Raw genomic sequence first — 15782 nt, 5'->3', positions numbered from 1 at the left:
TAAAATGCCATAAATGATATGATAGCAATTTTGATCAAAGTTGAGCTCTAAATATATATGAATTTCCCCCTCCCCCCACACAAATATTACCAGTATCATTAAAGATACTGGGACTCTGAACCTGTTGCTTTTATATTGTGATAGTGATATAATGTGGTTTTGTTTTGTTTTATTTTTGCTGGTCCAGGGTCTTGAACTCAGGGCCTAGGCACTATTCCTGAGTTTCTTTTGTGTAAGCAATTGCAATACCACTTGAGCCACACAGCTTTTCCTGAGAAGGAGATAAAAGTCTCATAGACTTTTCTACCCAGACTGGCTTCCAATTGTGATTTTCACATGTCAGTCTCCCGAGTGGCTAGGATTACAGGGATGAGCAAGCAGTAGCTGGCAAGTGACTCACTGTTTTATTTCGAGAACTTGTGAGACATAAGATCCTTTACTATGAATGTTTCCATTGAAGCCTCACTTCATTTGACCACATCCTTTCCTATCTCAGTCTACAGAGGGTCCTCACACTGTTTCAGGCAATTCACAAGTGAGATAGCTCTAACAGCAAGTACTTCCCTTGGTGGAGCCAAAACAGTTTCCTTACTTTCAATCCTAATTATTTTTCTGAATTTAAGATCTCAGGAAACAAGGACACAAGGAAACAACAAGGAAAGATCTTGAACGTGAATTATTACAGCTTCTCTCTTTCCTTTCCTGACTCCATTTTAATGCCTATATTTCTCTTTTATATCTGATTTAATAGTCATTCAGCCTAAAACTTCAAGGAATGTTGAAGAACTTACTACCAAAGTATTTCTTCATTTTTTTGTGTTAATTTAGGCAGTCCTTGAATGGAGACTTGCCTTTTGTCTGAATTTATCAGAATTAGAAAGATGGCATATAATTGGAGATTTGGAAGTCAGTTTTTACAATGTTCTGTGGTGGTGTTTACCTTCAAATTGAGCATCCTTGAAGACTCTCTAGAGGAAAGTATCTAAATACATGGATGGATGAAGAGGCACATTTTATTTTATTTATTTATTTTGGCCAGTCCTGGGCTTGAGCTCAGGGCCTGAGCAGTGTCCTTGGACTTTCCCAAGGCTAGAGCTCTACCACTTGAGCCTCAGCACCACTTCCGGCTTTTTTCTATGTCTGTGGTTCCAAGGAATCGAACCCGGGTCTTCATGCATGCTAGGCAAGCACTAGACCAAACTCCCAGCCCCAGAAGAGGCACATTTTAAGCCAGATGGACTTATTGGTTGAGGAAGGCAGGACGAAGACTCCTGCTGTTTCAGGCAATTGTTCGGCACTTCTTCAGCCTCATCTTATTCCAACCCTTTTCTCTTCTGCATAACAAATACATTTCTTTTTGTTGTTGTTATTGCTATTGTTAGAATAGGGGGAAAAAGTTCTCATTCTCTGTAGGAAAGTATTGCCTATAAAGGTCCGTAGTCGATTTCAACAATAATCTGAGTAGAGTTCTGGAGGCCAAGAGAATTCAAGAGCAAAGAGCCAATCAATTATCAGATTCTTAATGAGGGCATCTTCCCGATGCACAGATGGCTGTCTTCTCATTGTATTCTCCTATGGAATAAAATAAAATTGTTTTTCACATGCCTCTTCATATAGGGTAAATAATTCCAAACATGATGGGATGGCTATACCTTCATGTCCTAGTAACTTTCCCAAAGCTCTCTGCTCAACATATGATTATATTGAGGATTAGAATTTCAACATATAATTTTTTGATCCATATAAACATAGAGTCAATAAGAATGAGGATATATAATGTTTGAGAAAGGATCACAAAGGCCTGTCTTTCATGGTACTTGTTTAGCTGCAAGTAATAGTCTCAGATCCCTTTACAATTACTAACTCATAAATGAGATGTAGTTGGAAAGTTAAGTAGGATCCCATGACATGGTTAGCAAAGAAATGTCATTGCATCTTAATTTCTTAATTCTAGGTCCTAGTCTTTTTGCCTTTGGGCAGACATTACATCTTGTCTTTGATGTCACCCCCATCCCTTGGTCCCTGGCACTGGGATCTAGTCTAACCCACCATCCCCATCCAGTTTCTCCTATTGTCATTAGCTAGTATTTCATCATTCCAGTGCTGCACCTGCCAAACTGGAATGTTTCCCAAAGGTCCATGCATTGAATGAGAGTCTCCATCTAGGAGGAAATAGAACTTTGAAGAGCCAAGGCCCAGTGAGAAGTTTTTAGGTCATTATGATCATATCCCAGCTCAAGGTTTGGGGACTCTAGTTACTCTCTCTTCCTCATCCCCAGCCAAAAAATGGATAGTTTTTCTCTGCCATGCAACCCCACCATGATGCTCGACCTTGCCTAAAGCAACAAGGCCAATCAATCCCCTTTAGAGGGAATCTTTAAAAACTGTGAGCTAAAATAAGTCCTTTTTTTCTTAAAAGATGATTATTTAAGTCATGCATTATAATGATGGAAAGTTAAATAACAGAGATACCTCTAAACTCAATAACCATTACCCAGAATGGGCACTAAGACTCTTGAGGGTGAAGAAATTTGAACAATCACATCCATGTCCTTGCACAGTGTATCTCTTGGGCCTGCTTTAGAACTTAATCTCCTGGGAAAGCCATGTTACTATTACCACACTGCCAAGCAGAGGAAAAATAGGTTCAATTTCACTGTGAAAGAATGTTGCACTTGTATGTAGCTTGAGTCACCTAATGTGAACAGATTACTCTTAAAGAAAGGACAAACCATGTCTCCATGCAACCCAATTGTATTCCTGGGCATGCTAAGAGACTCCATTTCCAGGGTTTCTTGGTGAGCCATTAGGATATATGTTCTCTGTTCCTAAGGTTTCACGAACTAGTGAGTGAGGAGGGAAATGCAAGGTGATTTAAGTATACCACGCACAAGTTCTACCTGGAAGGGAGTATTGACAAGAAAGGAGACTATGCAGGGTTAAACCTTAGGCATTGTCTCTAGCTGACAAAGGCAGTTTTGGAACAGAAGCCATGATATGCAGGAGGGTGTCACAAGAAAGAAGTAGTGAGTATCAGGTTTTTGGGCTGAAGGCTGAAAATAACAATAGCATGGCAGTTGCTGCTCTTATCAGTCAGAAGAATGGAGATCAGTATGAGAATGGAAAGGAATGCATGGAAGATGTGAACCTATGCTGACATTTGCCTTTGTGGTACCTGAAGTAAACCTTGGGTCAAGATTGCCTGCAGAATGACATGGGACAGAGCATGACACACTGGGCAAGTTTCCTCAGTGCTCCCTAAGGTAAGCATTATGCGGAAATGAGCTTTATTGATTCCAAACAAGGCGAGATAGAAATCGGTAATTAGTGTTTAAGGGCAATGAGAATAATCTCCGGATGGCTATTGTTGCTCAGTGGAGAGAGGTAGGTTCGAAAACCACGTTCATATCTTAGATTGGCTGAAGTATTCGTTTCTGCAAGGGAGTGGCGGGATGGTAGAAGTGAGACATGTCATGCCAGATGGGACCTGGAGGCGGTTCTATGTACATTGGTTACTGTGGGCTCTCTCCAGCTTTTTTCAAGGGGCCAAGTCAAGGTTTCGCTCTCATCAGGAAGCAGGTGTGCAGCCAGGTGCCTGTGGTTCCCTAGGGCTCCTGCAGCTTCACACTCTCAATGGAAACTACTTTGCCCTTTGGCCACTTTTGACCGTTCTCTAGCAGTAATGAGATGGGCCAGGCTCATTCAGGTGAATGTGATCCCCAGTGAAGGCCCTTTAGGACATTCACTTGAATGAGTCCAGGTTGATGTTTGTAGCACAGGCTAGGTTTCTCCCAATATATCTTCATGCCTGTCATCTTATCTCATCTTAAAACAATCCTAAAGCACATATTGTTGCCAGATTGTTATCCCCATTTTAGAGAGAAGGAAATGGAGTCTCCTAGACATTTAGAAACTTGCATGGGACTATGAAGCAAAAGGATAGCATAATTAATAAAAAATAGAAATAAGATAAACTTCATGCCTTCTTATTTCTAGTAATACATAGCATTCTTTTCTCATCTACTATTGATAAAATTGTTTTGATTTATAGCTCAATTTAGATGGAGTTCCTGCTTTCTGATTAAATAATGACAAGTTGCATACTTATATTTGCATACTACTTTACTTCAAGATTTTGAAATGACTGAAGACATAGCAGTGTCTCCAAAAATACAGTAAGAATGAGAAGCTGCGTGTACAACCTAATGATAAAAGATGTTTTGGATATGAGGGAGATATTGGTGGAGTACAGTTGTTGTAGGAAATGGTTGTGGAAGGAATGGTCAGGGAGGAAGTGTTGTTGGTTGTGGTTGAGTGGTGATGAGGTTAGAGATGGAGCTGCTAGAGATAGTGATGATGGTGGCTGCTAGTGAGACAATTTCAGCAAATGGAGAATAAGGATCAGAGCAATCCTAGTCCAGAAATAAAAGAGAAAGGTGGAAAGGGAAACTGGAGTCAGAATAAGCAAAAGAAAAAATGAATTTTGTTCTATCTTTTGTCATTACTGAGGTATGAGATAGATTGGGGTCTTAGTAGCTCTGGCCAATGGGAACTGCTCTGAGTACAGTAGTGTGTGGTGATAGATCAAGCACATTCAACCTGACCACACTGAATGCTTTTAACAATCCATCTAGGCGTCTACCACCATCCACACTGCACAGAAGAAAAAGAACAGAGAAGCTTCTAAGTAATGGCCCAACATGCTGTACGTTGAGAGGGATAGACTCAGGATTCTGATTGTAGCTTGTCCTCAGTTATTGAGCTTTGGAGAACATGACAGAAAGTGACTTGTATGTACAAGGCTGTGCAATATTTAAAGCCTAGGTGGCAGGATTTTTCTTGCCTTTCCTTCTGGATTATGAGACTTCCTTGCCATGTTTTGGATATGTCTCTTTATCTTATTTTTTTTTTGCCAGTCCTGGGCTTGAGCTCAGGGCCTGAACTCTGTCCTTGGACTTTCTCAAGGCTAGAGCTCTACCACTTGAGCTTACGCACCACTTCTGGCTTTTTTCTATGTATGTGGTACTGAGGAATCAAACCCAGGTCTTCGTGCATGCCAGGCAAGCACTCTACCACTAGGCCAAACTCCCCCTGGATACGTCTCCTATAGGCATTAAAGACAAGCTACCTGTGATGGTGCTATTTGGAAGTAGTGGAGGCCTTAGGGGGTGGGACCATATTCCTGGGAATGTACACTGGAAGGAAATGTGCCACTGCACTTCTTCCTGTATTCTTTATTTTTATCTTGAAACAGAAATGAGTTTAATCTGTTGTTCACCCTTGCCATTGCCATCTGGAGGCCCATAGCACTGGAAACACTCTATCCTGGACTGGAATCTCTCAATGTGAATTAAATATTTGCTTTTTGTGAGCTGTCTTGGATGTTTTATTATAGCAAGGGCAGCTGATTGATACTCTCTGCTTTTAGGTCTGAGGTTAAGAGCAAATGAAGGAATCTAACCAAATCCCCAACATATCCATCTGTAATCTTCATGTATATAAGCAGTAAGTAAAGTAAATGAAGAAACAGCTATTTATGGGAGACTGTGATCTGGATACCATAGATATTCCCATAGTGAGAAAGCTGACTGGAGGAAGGTATGATTATGTTTTTATTTTTCTAATAGATTAACTCAGTTATTATATAATTATAACTCAACAATGATGTCACTCAATTTATTAACTAAACTAATTGAGTGCTTTTTATTTTGTGCTAATGCTGGGGCATTGTCTTTTACACTTTGCTCAAGGCTGGTGCTCTACTGCTTGAGCCATACCTCTGCTCCTGACTTTGGGTAATTGAAGATAAAAGTATCATGGACTTCCACACCTCCACACGCTTTTTCTTTAGATTATTTAATTTATTGACTGTAATTTATTTATTTTTAAATTTTTATCATAAAGGTGGTGTACAGAGGGGTTACAGTTACCTAGATAAGGTCATGAGTACTTTTAATCCTTGGAATACATACAGCCTCTTGAGTAGCTAGGATTATAGTCACAAGTCTCCAGCTCCTGGCACAATCTAGTGCCTTGCTGAAAGCACTTTTGATGTTTCTGCTGCTGTTGGTGGCCTGAACTGTCAACTGATACCCACATGGTTGGTCAGTGGCTCTGAGGCCCACTTGGGTGGCATAGGGGTCTCCGGGTCCTGTTTGGTGGCTTTTCCTCGCCTCTACTGCAAATGCTTGCTCTCCCCACCCAAGCAAGCAGGCTGTGTTCCTGACACACTGGCTTTCACGCATGCCTTTGTGATTAGTACCCTTCCCCCGCCTGTTCTCAGCACATATGGACCTGGCATCTATTTTCATCTTTGGCCTTTTTTTTGGTGTCTTTTGCTCTGTTGCTTTCATTAATACACTCTTTCACATCTTCATTTTCTTCTCCTTCAGAGAGAGTATGAAGGAGGGGTTGCCTGCTTTGCTGTCATCTTTAAGTTCCCTCCAGGCCCTTTGTCATCAGGAGATGCCTTCTACTCAGTGCTGGTGAAATTGTGGGCCCAAGACAGACAGAGGTTGAGTATGGATGAGGCTGAGTGTCTGTGGCTATGGTTTAAACAAGGTCATCAGCTCCGACTTCCGCCTCGCCTCATAAAACACCACTACAAAAACATTTAACTCATGGAGTGAAAATGTCCCTTCAATATGTCAGTTTTCACTGTGGAGAAGAGAGGGTGTGAATGCAATTATAATGAATGATTTCAGAAAAATTAATATAGCCTGGCACTTACACCAGAACCTGAGACAATAGGAAATGTGCTCCTTTCAATTTTTTTCTTCCTTCTTTCCAAAGTGGAAGTAAGTCCATACACTCTTACAGGAAGCAGCAGGATTGGAGCATGTGGCAAATATGTTTGTACTTAGTGGACTACAGGAGTAAGGATTTTTTTCTTTTTTTTTATCCTTCATCACTGTTTATAGGAATGTCAATATTGAGGGATTTTTAGCATTAAAAAGGCCTCTCAGATTGTAAAGTTGCTAATAAATTTTTTATGTGGTAACAATGCCACTTGTAGAACTTGAACCATAACCTCAAATGTAAGCTTTTCAGGGGCAATAGCTGCAGTAGAGTTCCTACAGGATCATTCCAGAAGCAAATACATGCAGCTTTCGTCAGAACAGATTACAGACCTATTTCAGACCCGCAGTGGGAGAATGGTGGGGGGAGACCCAGGCATTGCATGAAGTCCAAAATGGTGAGTAGGTTAACAGTGTACTCAGCTGACCTTTACACCTTCAGTACTTCTTTGTCGCTTAGCACTTTCCAACTGCCTGACATTGCCTACCTCACAACAGTTAATTGTCACAGTTAGAAAGTTTGATTGCAGTGGCTCAAGCTATGTAATTCTTAGCTATTTGGGAGGCTGAGACCTAAGAACCATGATTTTGAAGCCAGCCCAGGCAGGGAAGTTTGTGGGACTTTTCATTTTCAATTAACCAGCCAAAAATGAGAAGCAGAACTTGTTTCAAAGGATAATACACTCCCCATGGGCAAAATCAAATGAACAATCAAAAACAAAAACAAAAACACAATGCACAAGTGAGCTCAAGGCCTGAGTTCAAGCCCCAGTGCCAGAAAGTACCCATGCATGAACACATGTGAGTGCACACACACACACACACGCACAAATTAAAGGACACCTGTCAGAACTTAATGGTGCATCTTTTCTTGCTCCTGGGCTTTGATAATCGCAATGCTCTGGCAATGACCAAGACTGCCTGCCGATCTGAGCTCACATTTTAATTATAGCAGAGAGCATACAAGCAAAACATATTTAAACAAAAGCATTTTTCTAGGAATGTTCCCATTTGCAAAGGGGTTTCAACTCAGAATGTGCAAAGCAATAAAATGAATTTTAAAATGACTTTTATTGACCTCAAAAATTATGAGCTAAAAGCACTTGAGTTCATTTAAAAAACAATTTTATTGAGTTAATGGTGAGTATAAAGAATTAAATCAATAAAAACCCTACTTGCCATTAAGTTCAAAAACAGTGAAGGCATTTTATTAACTGTGTTGTTTTAAACTCAACAGTGTATGTTTCGCTCAGTAATTTGGTTCTCTCTTTTACTTTTCTCTCTAACCTCAGCCAATTTGCTGAGCTTTTATTCCCCTCAATGAGTGCTTTAAAAATTGTGAGTGTGGAGCCAGGCATACATTTCAGTAACCTCAGCACTTGAGGTGTGAGCAGGAAGCTCATGAGTGTGAGGCCAGCCTGGACTAATAGCAAGATCATCTCAAAACAAATTGTATGTGTATATAAGTAGATATGACTGTAATTCATACTGGATATAGGGTAGTATACTTGACTGTGCTGCTAGGCCTGTCCCATATTAATCATGACAGTTCTATGTCCTTCACAACCTTCAGGTCTGGAGGTACAAGATCGAAGCCCACGTAACCAGAGAGGCGAGTTCACAGTTACTGAAGGCTTCCTCCTATACCTTTTTTTTTTTGCCAGTCCTGGGCTTGGGCTCAGGGCCTGATCACTGTCCTTGGACTTTCTCAAGGCTAGGGCTCTACCACTTGAGCCTCAGCACCACTTCCGGCTTTTTTCTATGTATGTGGTACCAAGGAATTGAACCTAGGTCTTCATGCATGCTAGGCAAGCACTCTACCACTAGGCCAAACTCCAGGCCTACTTCCTATACCTTTTACAAATCTGTTACAGATAAATAAAAGTGTATCTTTCCAAATGGTAAACATAAGGTCAAAATATGTAGTTGCTGGGTTGGGGAGGGGTTTGGGAGAAGGGCGGAGATAAAAAATTGGTTGATAACAGCAATTTAATCTGATATAAACTAAGACAGCTTTCTTGAATACATCTATTGATAGTGAGCAAATCAAGTATTCTGTGAGTTACTGAATCAACATTGCTAAACCAAGATGTAGACTTAGAGCAGAGTATGAGAAAGACAGTAAATGAAAGAACTTCCAAATAAGAATATCATTTTAAAAATTATAGTAAGTGCTTCTATGAAGAAAGAATAATGGTCGAATCCCAGGCAGGAAACTGAGAGACAAAGCCATGAGTTGGAGTGAACCAGAAGGGGAGTTCAGCAAGACTGACTGGTGAGACAGAGGGGGCAGCTTTGGGGAGACCTGAGTTAAATGAATGAAGAAGATGCTGGTGAAGGGACCAAGTCTCTCCTTGTTGCTTCTATTGTCCTCAGGTATTTTTTTTCTCAGCTCGGCACTTAGATGCCCTCTTTGCCCAGGCACTGGGATTGACACTCCAGTGAGACAGCCTTGTAATGCCAAGCTTGGCTCTCATCTTTTCCCTGCTGCAAGGTGCTAACTACAGTGCCAAGAACTACCACTGCCTTGGGGACCTTTCCCCATTACATTTTCCTTACTTAACAGGCCCTCTCAGTGTCTGCTAGAACCCAGCCTGAAAATGAGAAGAAGCTGGACAGTTAATAGCAATCTAAGCAAATGGGAGTTTTGTATTCAACCAGAAACATTCCCCTAGGATCAGATACAAAATAGTTTATCAGTGAGAACCATGTGTTTATTTTTTGAGTACTTATGTTCCAGGCACCATAGCATGTACTTATTTTTGCACATGATTCCCCCACAGTCTATTGAGATAGACATTATTATGACCTCATTCTACATCTATGGAAAGTAAGACTCATAAGGGCAGAGAGTTCCTCAAGGTCCACTGAGGAGAAGTAGCAATTGGGCTGGCCAGCTCTTACCACATCTGTCATGCCAGCCTCCTAGCCCTGCCCCGAGCCATTAGTGAGTGTGAACTCGATTTCATTAAGAAATGCTACAGTCAAACCATCCCGTGCTAGTTACAGGTCTGGTTTACTACAAGTAGAATAGCTTCATTTGTTGGACCCAAAAGAAGCAAATTCTCAGATAAGAACTTTGACTGCAAAAGCAGCTGATCTCAGTAGGTCTAGGGAATAAAATCAGTGTCTGACTTTTGACATACATCCCAAGAACCCGGGGCTCTGTACACAACCCTCGGATGATGTGGTAAAGATGGTTTCTGAGGAGGACTGGCCCTTGCAGACCTTGCAGCTCTATACTGCTTCAATGGATCTTCTTTTCATCTCATCAGGACATTGCGGGTATAATCTGCCCACCCTGGATCACACATGGGAAGGAGTCATTCCTCTAGAGCATGCCTTTTATGGAGAGATGAATTCTTAGCGCCAACTCACCTTCTCCACTGAGATTCCAGTGCCAACCCACTGGGTGGCATTTTGAATCTGACACTTTTTTGCCCTATTCCTTGTAAGTACACATCTTTCTCTAACCCTACGGGCAGAGTTCACAGGTTGTGTTGTTTCTGTTTCCTGGGGGCTGCCAGGCATGAAAGTGTAAGCACCAGAAAGATAATGCTCTACAACTAAAATTGTCTCCTGAGTTCCTTTCCCGCGAGGCGGCCTCTTGTCAGGAAGTAAGATGAAGCCACAGCCCATAACGACAGTTTTGGAAGAGGTCTGTCCTGGGTTTTCCCAGCATATGTATCAGTTTCAGGGCCCTGTGTGGAAAAAGGTCTGAGAGGGAGAGCCCTGACACGCTGTGAAATGTGATAAAGCTGGTTTGGTTGGGGGCGCCCATGCTTTGTGACACCTGCCCATGTGTTACACGGATGTTGTTACACAATTGTCTGGGAATTCACATCCTTGTGTGTGCAATGATGCCAACTTACCCCAAAGTGGGTGGGCATCCACTAGGATGGAGGAGGCAAAGCAGCTTGTATTTCCCCTTTTTGGCTATGCAGAACTCCCATATCCACCAAATGACACGCTAAGAGAAATGATTAGGACACAGCAAAGCTGCTGATTTTTCTGATATACTTAGCCTGAGCTCTCTAAAATCCAGATCACTAGGGATTTCCTATGTCCTTGTCATCTTCACAGAAAATTCTAACCAATTTTGAAGCTCAGGAGAGGAAGTTCTCAACTGTTCCTGAAAATCCTTTCTAGTGTTAAAAAGTTATGAGGAAATGACTTGAACAACTCTTTAACAGGATCTGGCTGACGACTCTGTAGCATACACACTCGTGACTAGCAAGCAACCCTCGATAGAACAACATGGGTGAATCTCTAAAGCAAGCTGAGGTGGTGTGATTCTGGAACAGCCTGAGCATTGGGAAAACCTTGCAGTGGAGAATGTTTTACAGTCTTGGGAGTATCTAATGGGTCTCCGTGGCTGGGGTCAGAGTGCTGGCAAAGTTATCATTGTGTGGGACCTGCATCTTTGTCTTATTTAGAGCAGTTTTGATCTATTGGATACACTGGGGTTTATTTAGTTCCTTGAAAACTTAATACACACTTGGGGAACAACAATGTTTGACTATGTTAAATTAGAAGTGATAGAGTTAGAATAAGAGAATTTTAGGGCTTGTCTGCTCTGTGCCCAGCACAACTGGCTTGTGAACTCTTGAGATGGAAGAATCTCAGTGTCCTTGTCATCCCTTTCCCGGAGAATGCACACAAGCACAAGAACTCATAACTCAGGGACATTTGTAAACTTCCCAAAGTCTACCCCAGAGCCACTAAAGCCCATGCACCTTTAGTCCAGAACTTCTGCTTTGGAGAAAAGGGAGCCTACCATCTCTTCCAATCACAAAACCGTTTTCCCAAGTGTATCAGTTATCCACTACTGTGAAACGAACCACCACAACCCTTCATAACGTGGAACAATTACATTCCATCACTCCTCACAGTTCCAAAATTTGTCTCTTGGTTGGGTTCAGTTAGATGGCTCTTCAGTTTCTGGTGGTGTCGACCAGGGCCACTCATTTGGTTGCATTCACCTGGGAAGACATTCAGCTGGGAATGTCTTCAGTTGCTCTTTCCTACTGGTCTAGAGACTGAGTATTGACTGCCATGGACTGTCAACATAAGGTGCTTTAGCTCTCCTTCACAAAGTCCCCCTGAGCCCCCCTCCATGGTTTTGTGTGTGTGTGTGTGTGTGTGTGTGTGTGTGTGTGTGTGTGTGTGTGTGTGTGTGTGTGTGTGTGTATGTTTGTGTCTGTCCCTAGGTGTTAGACTTAGAACTGTCATTTTCATCACAATCAGATTTTGTTGTAATAAGTTACAGAAGATAGACTAGATTCCAAGGTAGAACCAAGCACTGTGGCACATTCAGGAATGACAGGCGGACGGTGGACTGATAGCTACCTCTGTGGACAATTCCACACACTCTTCCCACAAAATGCAAAAAGACTTTTCAAGTTTGAGAGTAACTCCCACGGAACCTATAGTGAGTTTCTAGCATTTCCATTCTTTGAAGGATCTGTTATATAGGTAGATTACATGTAATGTATCTCTCTAAAATCAATCATCTATCTATCTATCTATCTATCTATCTATCTATCTATCTATCTAAATAACTATCTCCATGAAGATACACAAATGGTAGGTGCACTTTTTTCTCCTTCCAGCCTGCCAATTCCTGATGACAACTTTACTGCATATTTTAGATTTCAATGTACAGTTCATGTTTCATTATTTTCTTCCTAGATTTAAGCATCTGTCTTCTTTGACAAAGAGAAAGCTCTCTAAGGAAAGGAGCCACTACTTTTTCTTCAGGAAGTAGATATAACTCTAAATTGGAACAGCCATTTGTGTGACCCGTTACAAATATGGCACTTGAGAGGAAGAACCAGACCCGTATTGCTCCTCTTTCCCCCACAAATGATAAGGCAGATAGGTTTTAACATCTATACACACCTTCCATGCATATTCTCCTTTATGTGGATGTCTGACTTACACTTGTTTTATCATGCCTGTCTGCTTATGACATCATAATAAGGTGTTTCCCATTGGTTGGAGTAGGGAGAAATAAAATTAGGTCACTCAGCAAATACTCCCGGGAACTGCTAACCTCACTTCATGTCAAGAACATTTCCCTTCATTCTGATGCCCTAGCTTGACCCATTATAGGTCACAATCCTCCCACAGTTCTCAGGATCACAGAAGCACACAGAGAGAAAACTAGAAAATGCTTTTGAAATTGTTGTATAGTAGTTTCAACTCTGATCCTGCTAGTTCTTGAGCCCAAGTGTTGTGGGGAGCAATGGGGACACTCAGGCACAAGAAAGTGCTGAGTAGACTCTGTAAGTCAAACTCTATACTTTGTAATTAAGTTACAACTTTTAACTTCTCCTAGAATATGCTTACCCTTGATCTTTCATGTAAAATTTATGTAATAATAATAATAATAATAATAAATGATGCTAAAAGCCAAAGTTGAAAACCACAGCTCTAATCCAAGTTTTTCCTCCATACACATATACACCAACTGTCCCTAGAGGCCAGCATTTAGAGAAGTTGCCAATTGTAGACATAGAATTCAAGTTTCTGGATTCTGGTTTGCTGCAGTTAACCATCCCTGGATCACTGGATGACAGATAGGATCCATTCAGGCTGAAGAAGGACACTAAAGGCTTCAGTACCGCTTTGCTTTGTCTCAAGAAACCTTTTGATTTGCCTGGGATCCCGCCTTTGCTTTGCTGGACTTGGTTGTGCGGCAGAAGAACGATTATTGCAGGATTATCCTGGGCTGTGGAATGGTCTCTAGAGCCTGCTGGAAGCTTCTTTTGCTAGCTCAGCTGTTTCTCTGCCTGCTCTGCCTGGTGATGTCAGCTGCGATGTTCTTTCACTCAAGAATCCCCCCTCCCACTGCTCACCACCTCGGTCTCTCTTTTGGTCCAGCCAGCGATGTCTTCATCTCCTTCTCCCACTATAGGCACCCCCCTCCCTTTTCCTGTTCTTTCTACTTTTGACATCCTTGAGGCTGATAGTGTTTGTCAGGTCTGTCTTTAACTCTGGGAAAGAGCTGGTGGAGCCATCTGTGGGTTTTGGAGAGCATCTCTGCTTGTAATTATTTTTCCTGGAGTCACCCTTGATGAGGCAAGGGCCCATTGTTATGTTATTACCATTTGTTTTCTCATCTTGGAGTGTGACTGGGGTGGGGGCAACAATAGCATGATGCTTCTCAGAAAGACAATAGTTGTTGATTTCTTTACAGACAATTGAATGAAGAAGCTGTTCCCAGGATGATGCTTGGCTTAATCCTTTACACCATTTGGCTTCAGAGCTCCCCACAATGGGGGTAAGATTTTCGTCACTTCTCCTCATCTCAAATGTCAGGGAGCTGTCAGAAGCTGGGCAAAAATGGAAAATGGGCACTTTCTCCACATGGGCAGGAAGTCCTTGTCTCACAAGTAATGAGCAAAGATGAAATCATCCGGAACCCTCTAAAGCCTTGGTAATTTGAGCTAATTTTCTCGAAGGTCAGTGAGATCTACTGAAAGGACTAGATTCGATTAAACCCAGTTCAGGAATTGGGAAAGAACTTGGTGTTACCACAGCAGTAGACAAGGACTTGAAAGCCCAGGTTTTAACCCAAGCATTGCCCTCAACTCAACTGAGTCCCCTGAGGTGTGACTCTTCTCTTTCAATTTTCTCACATCTACAGTATGGTTTTGAACAAATTATCTGTCCAGACTACCATATTTTGTAGTTTATCATTGGGAACATTTGTTAAGCACCAACTTTGGGCAAGGGAAAGGCCTAGGTCTACAGGGCATGCGAAGGAATATATTGGAGCTAGTTCACATGACTAGTTGTGTTCTAAAGACCTGTCCTTGCGTTCCCTTTAAGCACAAGCAGTCACGTATTAGGCTAACTGATCAGTGCCAAAAGGAATTGGCTCTATGTGAATAGAATGGTGGCAATTAGAAAACTATTTGTTAATATGTAAATGATTGCTTATAAAGTGCTTAAAAGGACCCTTCGCTAAATAGGTTGAGAAATCCTCTTGCAATTGCATTGATCCTTTAAAGTTGTTGAGAAAAGAGCTACCACTTTTATTCGTAGGCTGCTGTTATAACTGTTTATGATTTATGCTCTGCCTCTTCCAAAAAAGGATTTGAGGCAACTGAGAGCAGAAAATACATACAAACCATGACAATTAAAAAAATGTTTTAAAGGTGGCAGAGGGAGACAACAGAAAGCAATTATAAAAGGGGAGTTAAGCTGTCTAACTAACTTGAGGTACATTAGCTTCTATACTTGCTTCCCAGGTTTAGTTTCACTTCACTGACTCTCTATATGCAAAGAAGTATACAGAGGATAAATTTCCACAAATACCATCAGGCAATGCTGTGTGCACAGATTTTGCAAACTGGAATTCTTTCCCTTAGGATGAGGCAGAAGGTAGACTGCAGACAAATTATGAGGATATTATGCCATTAGTGTACATTTTCAGTGCTCTTCCAATTATTCTTTCTCTTTTTCTTGCATTGCTAGAGATTGAACCAAGGCTGTGCACATGCCTATGCACATGCCAGGCACTTCCTCTACCAGTGAGCTACATTCCCCAGCCCTACCAAAGTACCAAATTGATTGTTTACTTTTATCAGAAAAATGTCTGAGATATATACCTTTCCAATATTCATTTATATATAAATCACTAATAGTGTTCCACGATTATATATATGTTTATATGTACTATATGTAATAAAATACATAAAAAAGAAATAAATGTGCTGAGACAAAATGAAATGTGTATAGTAATAGTATTTTTCTGTCCAGATTCTAATAGTATGGCATTATTTTAATGATGTGCTTATTTGTAGAACTTCATCTCCTTAATGTTAATTATAAATGAATGAATGAATAACTGAGTAAACACGAAGTGCTTGAAAAGAATGTCAAGAAGGCAAAATACTTCATTTGCAAATGTATCCATCTGTTAAATTTTCATCTATATTTTTATTTAGCATCAACTGTTTGTACAAAGATATTTTA

At 41.1% G+C, this 15782-nt stretch overlaps 1 long non-coding RNA gene across 1 annotated transcript; it reads left to right on the top strand.

The window, feature by feature from the left end:
• Positions 1 to 12866: 12866 nt before the first annotated feature.
• On the top strand, positions 12867 to 15392 carry LOC150056495 (uncharacterized). Its single transcript, XR_016537228.1, has 3 exons — positions 12867 to 13084; positions 13999 to 14082; positions 15284 to 15392. It is a non-coding gene; the product is annotated as an uncharacterized LOC150056495 (long non-coding RNA).
• The last annotated feature ends 390 nt before the right edge of the window (positions 15393 to 15782 follow it).

This window comes from Megascapheus bottae, chromosome 12, assembly GCF_031878675.1.
Source record: "Megascapheus bottae isolate mThoBot1 chromosome 12, mThoBot2.hap1, whole genome shotgun sequence".
NCBI lineage: Eukaryota > Metazoa > Chordata > Mammalia > Rodentia > Geomyidae > Megascapheus > Megascapheus bottae.
This window is presented reverse-complemented; position numbering and strand designations above follow the sequence as displayed.